The sequence below is a fragment of the Pomacea canaliculata genome, linkage group LG2 (genome assembly GCF_003073045.1).
Source record: "Pomacea canaliculata isolate SZHN2017 linkage group LG2, ASM307304v1, whole genome shotgun sequence".
Classification (NCBI taxonomy): Eukaryota; Metazoa; Mollusca; class Gastropoda; order Architaenioglossa; family Ampullariidae; genus Pomacea; species Pomacea canaliculata.
Genome location: NC_037591.1, coordinates 28,182,978 through 28,195,803, shown reverse-complemented (window position 1 = coordinate 28,195,803; position 12,826 = coordinate 28,182,978). Strand labels below are relative to the sequence as shown.

At 43.0% G+C, this 12,826-nt stretch overlaps 1 protein-coding gene across 1 annotated transcript in view; it reads left to right on the top strand.

Annotated features, from left to right (window-relative positions):
* The first annotated feature begins 190 nt into the window (after positions 1–190).
* Positions 191–12,826, top strand: part of LOC112556382 (chloride channel protein 2-like) — a 38,213-nt gene continuing 25,577 nt past the window's right edge. Inside the window, exons 1-2 of the mRNA XM_025225343.1 lie at positions 191–786; positions 6,113–6,394. The gene's annotated coding sequence lies outside the window, so the exon portion shown is untranslated. The remainder of the gene's footprint in view (positions 787–6,112; positions 6,395–12,826) is intronic.

The following is a 12,826-nucleotide window of genomic DNA, read 5'->3' as shown; positions in this document are numbered from 1 at the left end:
TTATCCATTGCCATCAGGTCAGTTGATATCACAGTTGGTCAACGCTGGTCTACTGGAGAGACTAAAGATTTGATGTGGAGGACAATATTTTAAAATAAAAAGTGGAATCAGCGTGCTCCACAAGTCTAAGGACAGATTTCCCTATGAAAACTGTCCAAGTTTGACATTAACCTAGTTTCTATGTGTCTGTATACCATTATATTTATTTCAGTATTCACATCATTTCAATTTCTTCTGTTTACACGACCGTTTATGTGTACCATTGAAAAATCACATGTTTTCGATGTTGTTACGAGTTTTGAAACATGTTACTTTGTTTCAACTTGTTGACCTCAATGCAGTCTTTCCTGACGTGTTCGTAAATAATAAATTAAAAAACAAAACAAAACTCAATAAACAGAAAAGAATAAAAGATCAAGTGCAGCATGGGGGAAAAAAAAAAAAAATCCACGAGAAAGACGCCCGCACCTTGCTGTCGCCGTAACTGCCACATGTCGTCACCGGCGGAAGCAAGATTCATTAGGTATGAGGAACGACCGTCCCGGACTGAAGAAGACAGGCTGGCGTTGCGGTCCCTTCACGCCTGCACCCTCCCCTCCTCCCCTGTCTTGACATCATCCTCATAACTGTTAAGGTGTATCTCCCACCCATCGCTTGAGCTTCGTGTCACCTGGCTATATGCTGCAGCACGCCGACGCCCGTCGTCTGACCCACACCTCAGTCGGCGCTGACCAGGGATAAAGGCAGCCACTGTGCTTGTTGACTGTCAAGGTTTAGGACATAAAGGTGAGTGGAAGTCGCATTTATCGTCGTTGTCGTCATTCACTTTCTTCTTTTTCTTCGATGTTATACTGCAGGCAGTAACGGTCCACAAAGAATAAAAGAACAGATTATTCAGATACAGCAACTGTCACTGTTTCTTGATGCTAGCATTTATCCACAATACTCTATTTCATGCTTTCCCTGTTTTCTTTTGCAACTTAAATTGTTCCTAACTTTCCCTCCACAAAAAAATTATCTTGTTTATTTAGGAAAAAAAAAATGTTTCCACGCCTTCACGTAAACAAGTATCAGCATAAAGAAGTCATTTTGCATCAAACGTTTTTATGAATTAACGTGTTTTTGTGTGTTGGGGAGTTGGGGGTTGGTTATGGTTAAGGGTACACACGTTAAGTGTGCAAGTGTGCAAGGATGAAGTGCCTTCAGCCCCTCTGTTCCTGTACATCGCCGGTCTCGTTGCCGTGGCGTAGGTAGCTTGCAGTATGCAGTGCCGACACTCCCTGTGACTCTCGGACATTTTTCATCTCAGAGCGTGACTTCCCGTTGTCATTTTTAGTTGGATGTCGGGTCACGACTCCGGGGAAATTGATGCTGTAGCTTGTAAGAGGAAACGATGTTCTGAAATTAACGTTAAATAGGGATTGCATGGTCTAGCGATGCCTTGATTAGACCACGTGACCCCGACTTTGTTTCTCCTTGGTTTTACGCTTATCTTTTTCTTGGAGGCTTGGATCTATGGCTGGTCCTGCTATGTTTATTTTCATTTGCAAAGTGTTGGTATTTGTTTTATTTTACGAGGATAAGTTTGATGTTTGTGATAGTTAGAAACACGTAAATTTGTTTTTTGTTACTAGTTCACAAACAAGAAACATAAATATTGCCTACCCCTCCTTATAAAAAACTGGAAAATGTAAATGCATCACCATATAGTCCTTGTATAATCTAGAAAAAATGCAAGGACTACTGTCTTTACAGATTCTGATTACTCGATTTTTCTTAAACGTCTAAAGAAACAGAGACCAGTATATGTTAAATAAGCTGTCTTTGCCTAACCTTAAAAAGAAAGAATGAAAGAAATCCAGTCTATAAAAATATATTTCAGTCAATAGGAAAACAATAACTGCTAACACAGAATGGGAAAAAAGACTATCGAATATCGAATTGTGAAATAAACGACTCGACAACGATGCTTGCGTGATGATACTTGGATTTGAAATAAAGATAAATGCAGGCAATTAAAACTATTTTTGTTACTTGGGATAAAATGCCGACAGCGAAGTGGTAGGCAGAGCTGTAACCAATCATAATTTATGTTTCCAGGGACAGATCACCCACCCAACCCATGTCTCTTGTCGTTTACATTTTGCACAAACATACACACACTACGAATATGTTTCAACCGTCTGAGCAGCATTCCTTCGCCTAAAATTTATTAGTGAAGCAGTGTTGTGTCCCCGGGGTGGAATGGGAGAAGGGCAGCAATCAACACGGAACTTCCCTTTGTAATTCAAACGATCACCATCACACGAAGGAAGTGGACGTAGTGATGAAATACTGAAGACACTTTGTTCATCGGACACATATTGTGAGATATGTGACCAAGCTTGGCCCTTTATTAAACGACTTTTACGGAAACATTTGCCAGACACAGTCACATATTCGACGGTATGCGAGTGGATCTGGATGAACATTTGACTAAGTCTGGCAAAGCTGTTATGCAATTGTTAAATAATAACTTTGACAAATTTATCAGAAGGATCGTCCACATTTTTTCCCGGATAATGGGTCTTTGAAAAGGTTCTTTAAGACATACGAAAACCGCCTGGGATGGCAGCCATTTCTCGCGACATGTCTCTCGAGCCGGGATGTTGTCTCAAAAATACCCCGAGGTTTATTTTGCAGCGGCAGGGCGCCTTGAAATGTGACCTCGGTTACGGGTCGTGGGGAAGAAGTACGTGCAGTGTGCTGTGTAGCAGCCAGCTTTGTTTACCTTGCAAAGTAACACGTTTAGAATACAAAACAGCTCAGACAGGTCAGCTTTGCAATAACATCACGATTAATACTTAAAGTAAATACTTAATAAATATATGAGTTCGAAGCAACCAGCATTACATAGGAAAAAAAAATATGCGTGCGAGAGATGAGAAGTGAATCGGTGTACCTTCTAATCTACTAACCTACACAGTCTTCACTAGTTTAATGCAGTTCATTCCCCTGACCTGCACTGATCGTTTGAGGGATCTTGATGGCTCGTCATCTTGTCCGTTAAAGGCAATGACAAGTGTGGAGGGCGGAGGGCGTTGTAGTCTTTAAAGATCTTCATGCTTGAAATCGTTTTGGTTTGTGGGGAAAGGGAATCGGAAAGGGCAGGGAAGGGGCCTCGTCCCTGGCGAACCCAGGTGCATATCGGTGCAGAAGAATCAGTGCTGCATCACGCGGCAGCTCAATTCACTAGCATCGTCATCCTTCACTTTTGACAGGCATTGAACACCTTGCAACAAACGTGAGGCTGATGTGTGGTGCGAGTGTGTGTGGAGGTAGGTGGGGTAGTGGGAAGGGAAAGAAGGTTGGTGGAAGGAACAAGTGGTGAAAAGGACGGACAGAGAGAAAAAAAAAAAAGCTAAAGTACCGTTCCACTGTAATTTCTTTTCCTCCCATGTCTGACACAATTGTACCAAGTGGTGACGGAGTCAACGCCCTGTTCTGAAGGACAGTGCGCGCATTGTCTCGGACTGTCACGAATTGTGTGATGTAACCAGAAGCTTGCGCGTGACGTGACACGTGGCTTGGCTCCACAAAGACGTGTAAAGGGCAAGGCTATAAATAGAACAGCTAGCGGCGGGATTTAAAAGTCGGATTTATTCAGAAGCTTCCGTTAAGGAGTCTGAAATTCAGAGTAAAGCCGGAGGAATGAAAACGCCCGTTCAAGGTGATGCAGGTCATCTTTGCAATGACCGTTACCTGTCGATATACCCCAATCCACGCAGCAAAAACTCTACTTTCAGTTGTGAAGAGGGTGGTGTGTCGGGGTGGGGAAGAGGGACAAATCCTTAGAATAATTGTAAATAATAACTTGAACAAATTAATTCAAAGCTGATACCAACGCGTGCAAGAGGAATAGGAAAAGAGAACTGTGTGTGTGTGTGATTTTTCGTGAACGAGTGTGAGAGAGGGCAAGATGATATGAAAAAGAAAGAAAAAGAAGAGGAAGAGAAGTGGTGAAACACCTACCACTTCTGTCGGGGCGTATTAAAGTCTTATTTGTAATGCTGTGATTCAGCTCTTTCGCAGCCGAAATTTATGTAAAGAGAGGGGCACTGACAAGAGTGCTGTCATCTCACACCGTCTGTAGGTATTAACTATCTTACTGGCTTAAGGGGGTCACTGCAGTGTATTGGTCTTACAATGAGACAGTATATTATCCATGGTAGGTAGTTCAAGTCATTACTCAAAAAAAAAAAAAAAAAAAAATCACGACAGATTAGTACCCACGAACTCGCTTTCTCAAGGATATGGAGCTCCTTCAGGGATAGCACATGCAGTTCCTTCTAGTACAGTGTGGGTCCCGCAAGGGCACAGCAGAACCCACCCTGACACAAAGCCACACCCACACACATCTCGAGAATGGCGCTGTCCGTATGTCTAGTATTATTTGCACCGGTCGAAAATTTTTATAAAAAATATTAACCATCAATAACAGTTTTTGTTGGATCAAAGTTTTAAAAGGAAACTATTCAGTTCAGTTTAATGAAAGATTCTTTTACAACCCAAGTTTCCTGTACATTATTGCAATTGCAAAAGCGAAACACGAGCACAAAAGTATTCTGTAGAATGCACTTCTCTGTTACTGTAAGACCCGCTTCTCTGTGCAAAAAGACCTTAGACGGTCTCTCAGAATAAACCACATTTGGCTATCCCAGTTCTTCAGTCTTCTTCGCCTTAAAAGGACATGAAGAAGGGAGAAAAACTAAATTTTAACAGACTGTAATAGATAATACGAAATGACTAATAAATAATTACGCTGTGTACAATACTGAACAGGAACGAAAGATTATCAAAAGAAAGCAAACATTTTAAAGAACAAAACTCAAAATAATAATCGTAATTATCATGCATGAACCTGAATCTATTCATCATTCCAAACAGAAATTGTCCCAACTGGCAAACACAACTGTAAAAAGGGGCTTTTGGATACACGAGCAGGTCGAGTGGAAAGAAAGACAAATGAGTGGAGGTGGGGGAGGGGAAGGGGAAGGGCGGGAATCATTTAGGGCCAGCGACGGCCGATCCCTTGTGACGCGGTGTACAAGGCCGTTTGATTAGACTAATAGACTCTCTCTACCTGTGCTCGCGACCTGCACTCCCTTAGGTCCGCCTGTCATAAACAGAGTCATCAAGTGAAATTACAAGCATCTTGAAGACAATTTCTCTCGTTCATCCATCTCGCCTGTGACAGCATAACTCCTGACAGGAGCAGTGAAGTGAGAATAGCCCGCCTGTACTCCATTGCCTGCCAAAGCGAGCTTTTTCTCGCCAGACCTTTACGTGAAATGTTAAAGTCGGACAGGTAGTTATTGCTACCTGGCTGGGTGAAACGCTGGCATTATCTCTCCTTTTAACGGCGAGGTAAGTTGCTTTAAGCCCCCTTTAATAAGGCGATGCGTCCTTTCGCAGACGCTAATTACCTTCCTTGGTCCTTCTGGCGTCTTCAGGTTGCGACACGAGAGTTTTCTCATTGCGATTGTTGTTCATTACTCTAGACGACGTGAAAACGATTGTGTTCGCACCATCCTTCTAGAACATGAGACGCCAACCACCCACTCACCCACTGTCCTTCGAGTCACGCTCAATTACAATTGTTAGTTGAGTGAAAGAACTACTGTAAACAATACTTGTTGATGAAGAGAAAAAACATACACAACTATCTCAAACAATAATTGTTAATGGCGTGAAATAATATGTAATGAGCTACCCCAAACAAACAATTGTTAGTTTAGTGATGTACATATATATCGTGATGCACAATGATAGAAAATGATTGCAATTACTACAAAATAATAATATCGACTGACCCTGTGTATAGTCCTCTCTGTACGTTTTAATCTCCATGATTGAACACGCACGCACACAGCGTGACATGTAAATAAGTTCCATTGGTTCCACAAACCACTTCCCAGCTCTAATCTCTGTATACCGAGTATTGTAAGCTCTGGCAAATCAGGTGGGGTAGAAGTTGAATTAAGGAGGGTGCGCAGAAGCTTGGGTGTATAACTTAATCAACTCAATTTGGAAGTTACACGAGCAGACGCGGTGCCTTTCTTGTCGTTGACAGGAGCGAGATCGTCTTTCACACCCGAGCCCACCCTAGCTCCATCCCACCTGTTCGCCCCTGCCTCCCTACGAGGAGAGGATACCTGCGACACCTGGAGGTCAATGAGGCCGGCGTTAGTTCAAGTACATATATGTAGACAGAGGCGGCACTGATTGGCTGCAGGCACGCGCACACACACACGTGAGAGAGAGAGAGACGGCAGTGACTAACCTTGAGGCAAGAGGAGGCACCCAGTCTCACTTCACGAGACACGCCGGTCAGCGTAAGCTGCTGGGACTTGAGGTGAGTTTTTAAAAATTATTTTAAATTTTTTTGAAGCCTTTTGATTTTCTTAATGTCATCATCGTCGTCACAGTCAGAACAATTATTGTTTCGCATTCTTTTCAAGTCGAGGTGTTAACCACTCGTTTTTAGGTCGTTGTTATTGTTGTCCCTGTAGTATTCAATGCTTCTTGTTTCACTTGTATTCTTTTGTACAATTTTGGTTTTACAGATTTATTGTTGGGTAAGTTTTTTTTTTTAATTCAAAAGTAGTGTTGGCTGCTTTTACATTTTAACCAAAAAGCAAAATGTTGTTTACTTTTTTTATCGACAAGTAAATAGTACCGAATTGCGTCACCCGGAAAGTAGTAACTGGCATGGGGGAGAGGGGAGGGTTAGATTTTGGTGGAATTGATATATTTTACTCTTATTGATGTCATTAAAATAGTTTCTTTTTTGCGTAAATTAATTAGGAATCAGGTCATAGACTTTTCATAGTATGTATTGTAGTGATCATTTGATGTCAGAAGATTTGATTGTAAGGTTCAGTGGTGTAGGAACCAAGGGAGCAAGGGGGGCAGCCGACCCCTAAAAAAACAAACAAAAAACACGAAAAACAACAACAACAACAACAACAACAACAACAACAACAACAACAACCACCAAACAAACTGAGGAGGCAAGAATGTGAACGTCTTTTACTATCAGCATGGAGTTTGTCTCCATCCCCACCCCAAAGCCCAGCATCTTCCTAGGGTAGTAACACTGAGGGTATATTGCGTTACGAGGAGCATCTCTAAAATATCCTCGCTTAAAGACGGGTTTAGTTTGTATAGTGTAAGCTTACCGAGACTAACGATCGAGTCTAGGGTAGCCGAGACACCACAATACGGCATCTTGGTAGCTAACCACTGTATGATGAAATCGCCCTGATGGTAATCCTTACCGTGAGTTTCTACCGACTTTAGGCAAAAAGGGGGTTGACATGTCGATCGGCCTTTTAATTACACAGTTTGGACAGTTAATTAAAAACAAAAAATAAAAGGTATCTGAAATCATGACCCTGTCAAAATACGTTATGTTTAAACCTCTTTATTGTTTACCAAAGTAAAATATAGTTACATGTAGTTTTGCATCATTGCATCAGCAAAGGTATTCAAGGCTGTAAGCTGGTAGCCTGGAACAATGTTGATAAACTCCAGTTTTCCCTCGCTGTTGTTGTATACACTCACTTACCCACCCATTCTCTCGCTGACTCCCATACAGCAGGATTTTCGCTCATAGACGACTTGAGCACTAGTATATTTTAGACTTCAATACCATTTTTTGGAGGAACTGAGGTATGGAGATAGATGGTGGTGTTGATTGGGAGAAAAGGGACTGGAGGAGCCGGACGTTTTTCGTACGACGAGCGAATGACCTCAATGGCCACAAAAGATTTAACGATGCAACCACCGATACATTTTGTGTGTATGACAGTTTGCGCTTGAACTTCTGATATACCCGGATATTACTTTTAAAACCTTGCTTTTAAACTGGTGGCAACGCTAGCTGAGCGTTACAAACAGAGTTTGATCGTTAACTGCTGTTACATATATATATATCAAGTCTGCCTTGTTGGGATTTTTTAAAAATCGGAATGGAACACGGAGATTCACTCAGTGTGATCTGAAGACTTTCAGCAAGACCTGAAAATATTTGTATAACTTACTAACCTTACAATGCGTTCCACAAACACAATGAGAATCGAGCGTTTCAGTTACGAATGAATGACATTTCAGTTAAACCTAGAACCATTTCAGCAAAGCCTGCAATCATTTCAGCCGGGGATCATTGTGCCATGTCAGTATGACTAGCAAACATTATTATTTAGTTATACATTCTTGCATTTCAGTTAAAGTCTTACGCATTTCAGTTTAATTTTCTTATGACTACATCGATACCTCGTATGAAAAGAATGAGAAGAGAAAAAGGACGGAGAAAGGGAAGAGGGGGGGGGGAAGAAGGAGGAGGTGGAAGAGGAAAAGCTTGTGTCTCGAAATCAGAATGTCGCAAAAAGTTTAAAATGTTCAAGTCCCAGGTAATCCGATGGCTGGTAAAATTCGGGGTTGGTTTGGCCTTGATTGGCTTTTATTTCGTTCTACTGATTTTCTTGAAAAACATTCTGTGTTGGCCTCTTTACTGTTTCGTTGCAAGATGGCACTCAGCTGCGCAAAAGAATGCCTGATCTTTATCGCCTTATTTACGTACCTACGTACTTTCGTTTGACCCGACGTCCCGTAAGCTACCCGAGGATTACATCTAATTCGACATTTGACAAAGCTGAGTTCGAGGACTGGCTTGCTGAGATAATCTGAGACAACACAGGAAAAACTCGGAAGACTGAAAGATGTCAATGACGGACGTGTCTTTCTCCCCCCCAACCCCACGTGTGTCCCACTCCAAGGACTTGAGGGACATTGAAACTATAAAGAAAGGCACGCAGCTTCATTTGATGGTGCCCTCATTACGAACAGGTGAGTTGTGGGACATGATGAGGTGGGTGGATGGGGTGGTGATGACGACAGTCAGCACTCTCATTCTCCCTCGCCTCTCCACCCTCCGCCCTGAATCCATTTCACGTTCTATCGGTGTTCAGACGTCGCACTTTGCACGGACGAATGAGAAACACCCTTGGGTTACCTGGCCTGATGACGTAGTTGTACACCCGGCACGGCCACACGGGAGACTACCGGCGTCACACACATCAAGAGGGATGGCTTGCTGTTAAGCCGACCAAAGAGAAGTTGAGAAGAACGGGATGAAGGGGAAAACTTTGCGATCTCTAGTCACTCTTACTGTCATTCATCTGTAGCTCCACTAGTGACTGCGTAGGTAGAAATTATATCATCCTCAGTCCCCATTCTCTTTACCACACACTCGACCATTCGTGCATGCTCACTGTTTAAGACGGGACGCAGTACGCTGGTTATTAGCAGATAATTAACAAGATCGCTAGTGAGGCATATAGCAATAAACCATATCAACAACTCTGAAACCAGGCTTCAGACGGAGAAATTATTATAAAAAAAGACTAATTCCTTCCACGACACTATTTCTACAAATCTAAACGAACCATCTTTACCACCACCACCACCACCACACCCACACACATACACACTCACACTTTTCTCTAATATAAAAGACAGACACTTCCGCAAGCGTATCCTTCTGGATGACAGGTGTGTCCTGTCGAGCGAATTTTTCCCAACTCCCATCTGGCCGCCGATTCTGTGTACCTGCTTGCAGGACCAACAGACTGAGGCTGTCTTTCGTTGTTTCGGACGTGCGACTGAATGTTCGTGTATATCAATGAATGAATGCAGAAGTCTGAAACTGTTCGGACTTCCTGACTGCAATTTTTGGAAATACGTCAATTTTTGTTGTTTGTTTGTTTGTTTGTTCATAAGTCTTTGTCTCAGAGCTCAACATCCAGTGTCTGAATAACTGGACCCAAGATCTCAACTATTTTTGATTGAAGGCTTTTGCTTCCCCGACGGTTGCGACCAGCTTTATCGTAGAATCAGTGACTCACAATAGCTGGACTGCTGAATCAGCCTACGATTTGATAGTCACACGTCACGAATGTATCTCATGGAGTGATGGTATGGGGGCGGGAGGGACGTTGGGAGAGCTGGTGGGAGTGATTCTCCGAGGCCTCAGAGCGCACGAGTAGACCCTCCGTTCCCACCACATCCTTCCCCCATCTACTTCCTTGCCGATCCTTCTCTCTCCTCCAGACGCGCCAAGCTATAATCCAGTTTTAAGGCTAGGTGGGGCTGCAAGGCATAAAGTAGCCTCGTAACCCACGGTCTGCCTGCACTTGCTTTATGAGAAACATCAGGAAATAATTCTGATGTATTCCATCAGGTCCCACCTCCCCCATCATCTGACCTTTTTTTCCCACCAATAACTTTATTTGCTGTCTTATTTTGTTCAGCTTTTTCCTTATGCTGAAATCCTTCGTTTTTTTCCCCACGTGTTCACATGTGTTTATGCGCAACTTACAAAAGTCGTTTATCAACATCTACTGTCATGGTAAACAAGCTTATTCTCTCTCTTCCACCCTTGCCCACTCTCGTCCTGTCACGTACTGCCATCACGTGTCACGAAGGCCCAGCAGACCAGCGCAGGCCAAGATCCAACTGACGGCGACACGAGAGAAGGTTGTGAAGGGAGGAATAATAATTCCCTCCGTTCAGAATGCACTCTAGCACTCACCTAGCTGACTCCGCTTTGTAAACAGTCGTCACATGTCGTGACATGTGAGTTACGATGAGTGCCACGGAGGTGGCCGCACCTGATAAATCAGGCTGAAGACGCTGGCTGAAATTAGAAGCCCGCCTTCTCCATGAATGACAAACGTGTACAATATATAAAGACGAGCACATTACAGCGGACATCGGGGAAGTGGTGGTTAAATGGGATGGGGAGGGTGGGGTGGGAAGACAGATGTCGTCAGTCTCTGATGGTTGTCTGCAAAAGCTGAAGTTGTTCTACAAACAGCACTAGGATCTATCTCCTCGTCCCCCCAACCCTTCTCAACCCTCACCCACATGAGGATGAATCTGTCTTACTTTTCCTTCTATTCTTTCTAAGCTCTAGTGTTTTAGCCTCATTCCAAATAACTTGTCATTTTCCCTTTCTTTCCCCTTCTCCGCCTCTCTCTATAGCAAAACATAATTTCATTAAACAAAAAATAAATTTTCTTTCTGAGAGAGAGAGAAGGAGGAGGAATGGTTTTAAATGAGTGCTGCATGAATAAAAGAAAAAAATAAGAGCATACTTACCCCCACTACTTTGCCTCGAACGGGACAGAGATTCAGAATATGGTGCTGGTATGGGGAAGGGAAGGTAGCACCGTGAATCCCAGGTCAAGGGTCAGAGGTCTCGTCTTAATAATAATAATGAAAGATTTGTTCATCGTATACTCACACTCGTAAGGAGAATGCTCAACGCTTAAAACAAGAATGACATGGACATTATGGACAGCATAAAAGGGACGGAAGAATAAACAACAGTACTGACGAGGAATAGAAGACAAATATAGGAAAAGAAGAACGTTTTAGACGTTTTCATTCTGTATCGCCAATTACCGTTTGGGGAAGGGTGAGGGAACTGACTGATGGAGTACTGTGCCAGTCTCGTTTATACGAGAGCAGCAAGACTGATGTCGTTGCACGTTGTACAGTATGAAACAAGACGCCAACATTATATAACAAGAGAGATTACTAGCGTATTCAGGATGTGCCAACACTTGCACAAGACACCGATAATGTATGATGAGAGAGCAGATTAGTGTATTCACAATATGCCGACACTATACACGAGATACCGTTTGCCCGTTTCCTGCATTGCCTTTAAGGACGGAAGTGGCATCAGGTTCCACAGTACAACATGAGTGCCTAACAAAAGTTCTAACCGATCTTAATGGCACAATTTCTGTTGTAATCTAATTCAGGACACTTAAATCGTAGCGTATTTTGGGTGGTGAGTAGGAAGGGAGAGGAAATGGGGCTTTGTTTACTTTTTGAGCATGCGTGCTTAACACAATCCCATGTATTCGGCGCTTGAGAGACTTTGGTTCATAACTTTAAAAAAAAAAACTTCTTGATTAGCCAGATTCTGTGAAGTCTTGCCTTCACATACCGCAGCTCTGTCTGTCTGTCCATCTGCAGATCTGTATTTTTCAGCCTGTGGAATATAAGTGTTAGGGAATGCTGAGCGTTCATAACGAACTTCCGGCCGCTCCGCTCGTTGTCGCCGGACCCTCGATGTTTCCTTTACTCTCGAGAACAGAGCAGCGACACGACTTGCCCTTTCTATGCATCCATTAATGTCCGCTACCTGTCACTGATGCTACACATTAGAGAAGTGAAGTGTGTGTGTGTGTGAGGATAGGGGAAGCTGGAGGGATTGTGGTGGGGAGGCTAGGGGAGGACGTTTGGGGGGATACACGGTGGACACGCAGCTAGGATGTTGCACAATGCAGCGTTTGTGTTCACGGCATGTTCTGGCAGAGCTATGATTAACGAGGTGGGTGAAGCCACTCCGATGTCATGTTCCCAGACACTGCTTTGCACTAGTCACCCAGTGTGTCGTTAGCGGCTTCAGTGACAAAAACAATCCACTGTAAATCTCATAATACGAGTTGCAAGAACTGTTTTCTTGATTATCTATCTGGGATTATTGAGCATAAACTGTACACTTACATTACCGACTGCAGGAGTGGACTAACGCAGTAAGAATGTCAAACATCAAATAGTCCTTAGTGCTATATATATATTATGTATCACACCTTGCTTCAAAAGTTCTTAGAACTCAAAAACTGCATGAGATTTAACAGACCTCCATGAAGCATTTGATGCAGTAATCAGGAATTTCTAAAGATCTGTCTAGTGGCGAACTTTAAAA